This window comes from Balaenoptera borealis, assembly GCF_965194805.1.
Source record: "Balaenoptera borealis genome assembly, contig: HAP1_SCAFFOLD_1539, whole genome shotgun sequence".
In the NCBI taxonomy this organism is placed as follows: Eukaryota; Metazoa; Chordata; class Mammalia; order Artiodactyla; family Balaenopteridae; genus Balaenoptera; species Balaenoptera borealis.
The window spans coordinates 2942-5755 of NW_028122690.1; positions in this window are offsets into that span (position 1 = coordinate 2942).

Below are 2814 nucleotides of genomic sequence, written 5' to 3' on the forward strand. Positions count from 1 at the left end.
GTTGATACCTCTGCCTTTTTCTGCCTGGGACAAGCCTCAAGCTCGACCCGCTCCTCGGAGGCCACAGTCTCTGGCCTCACATCGGCCTGCTGGGGCTTACCGTGCCCAGCCTGGTTCTACTGACTCAGCTCAACCTGCTGCAGCCAATTCATCCCAGCCAGCTCCTGCCTCTTTGCCAGGCCCCGCCAAACCAGCTCAGCCAACTGTGACCAACCCAACCCAACCGGCTTGGCCCAACCATACCCAGCCTCGTGTCCCTCAGTCTGCTGCTCCTAGGCCTGCACCCTCCAAAACTTCATCTGGCGCTCCTCTCCAGCGGGAGCCTGTTCCCCCTGCTGTGAATAAGCGCCAGTCCCCACCCAAGCTCCAAACCCACTTTCTACTCCAAGACTTCAGCAAGCAACGAGTTCCATGGAGGGAACCCAACGTGCCTGAGCCAGTCATGTCAAAGCCCATCGAACAAGAGCAGAGGCCAGAGCGAGAGGCCATGAAGAGGCGGGCTCAACAACAACGGGAGAATGCTGCCAGATACACCTCTTCGGGCAAGCTGCAATTTTTCACCGAGAGGGAAAACGAAATGGAAATTGCCGACTACTACGGATACGTCAAGTGAGAGCTGCTAGGATTCTTGGTGCCACCTTGGCTACCAGCTGTTCTTCCATACACAGGTAAGACAGGTATAGAACTGAATAAGTAAATGGAATACAATTAATAGACGAGTAACAAACCTTTCGAATTTTCAGATGCTGCTAACTGGGGCGTGAGAAAGGAAGGACTGAAAGTTGGATGGGAGAATGAAGGAAAGGGGTAAAAACTGAGCAAAGAGGAAGGAACTTGGCCCAGGGCTAGGAAGGCCAAAAGAGACGTATGGATTTAGGAAAGGAAGCAGGAGCGAGGATGAAATGGCAGAAGTAAAAAGCAGGGTCAGAGGTCTGGGTTGAAAGAACACAATTGGAGTAGAGTTGAAGGTGACAGAAGATGAGTCTAGGTTTACTAGGAGAAATAGAAAAAGTCTCTCGGGGACGCTGGCCTTAAGTCTCACAACCACCAGATAGGTATTTCAGAAAACAAGAGGTTCAGGACACATCTCTGAAAGGTCTGAGTTGCCTTATTCAGGTGTGACTGTAGTGGGGGAATAGGGAAATCTACCAGAGAAGTGGCTAGGGCTCAGAGTTATCCTAGGGGCAGCTGACGACAGGGGCAGAGCCAAGGGAACTGCTGGATCAGGAGGCCCACGAACAAAGCAGGGGCATAGCCGCCTGTCACTTCCCTGCCAGGAAGGAAGCCAGGTATATTACTGTAACCAAGGCACACTGGGGTCTTTACTGTATGGAGAACTTGGCTCCTGCCCGCAATCCTACGGCTCGGCGTCACACACAGGAAGTAGGGCCTCTGGGCAACCAGAAATGGGAATGGGACTGAAGGAGATTCAGCCCACAAATATCCGACCACCAGCTTCCACCTCTGCAGTCTGCCACCCTGTGTCTGCTCAACGCATCACAGAAACAAGTTTTCAAGGTGAGTATACAGACGGCAGAGAAAAGTTGAACAATGAGGTCAGCATTCAAAAATGGGGTCAAATCGACAGCTGGGAAGGGGTGTAGAGACAGGTAGAATTTAGATCCTGAGCCTTTAATAACCACTACCTTCTCTCAGTGCTCTCTGTTTTTAGACTCTATATGAGAACACCTAGGGCTTCCCTGGTGGCGCCTGCCAATGCAGGGGACACGGGTTCGAGCCCTGGTCTGCGAAGATCCCACATGCCGTGCAGCAACTAAGCGCATGTGCCACGACGACGGAGCCTGCATTCTAGAGCCCGTGAGCCTCAACTACCGAAGCCCACGTGCCTACAGCCCATGCTCCGCAACAAGAGAAGCCACCGCGATGAGATGCCCGCACACCGCAACCGAGAGTAGCCCCCGCTAGCCGCCAACTAGAGAAAGCCCGTGCACAGCAATGAGAGACCCAGTGCAGCCAAAAACATAAATACGTAGAATAAATAAGTTCAAACAGTAAATAAATACATAAACATAAATTACAAAAAAAAAGAACACCTAATGCAGGTGGGAAGGTGGGAGGGCCACCGTAGAGGTCATCTATGCTACATGTACAAGAATCCCGAGAGCACACCAATCGGTACCACACTTTTCACTGCTGTAGCCGATCGTTCCCCCTGTACTGCCACACTGTAGCACTCCCTTCCCTCATCTACTGCTATAGTCTCTTCGGAAGGTGTTTCAGAACTCTTGTTATGAGAGTGCCAGTTGAACTGTCCTCACTTCCTTCATTTATACCAGGATTGAAGACCTTGTGGTCCGAGATCCTGTCCAGAGAGCAAGCAGGCTAAGGCTCTGTCTTTGTTGATGTATTTCATCAGAAAGGGCTCTACCCCCTCTCCTAGTTCATGGTGTGAAGTGTTCTTGGCCTCTCGGGAAAGTGGGGAGAATGGAAAGGACCCTATATGAGAATGCTAGGCTCTGTAAAACATTTCAGGTTTTTAAAAATAAGACTCATTTTGTATTGGACTGACAACAGTCCTATGAAATACAAAGAAGGCCGAGAATCAGTGATAGGAAAGGATCACCAGTAAGAACTACAGCAGTCACCGCTTACCTCGTAGCATAGGGCACTGTCCGTGATCCTTAAGAAGAGTTAGTAGAAATGCCTTGCCCATCTTGCCCCTGAACCCCTTGAAAGGTACACGACTGCTGTGTTGGTGTTTAGGGGGAGCATCTCACTTACCAGGGACTGACTTCTCCCTTGATTCCTCTGTAGTGATGGAGACTTCCCCGCTGATGAAAAATTCCCTGGGAT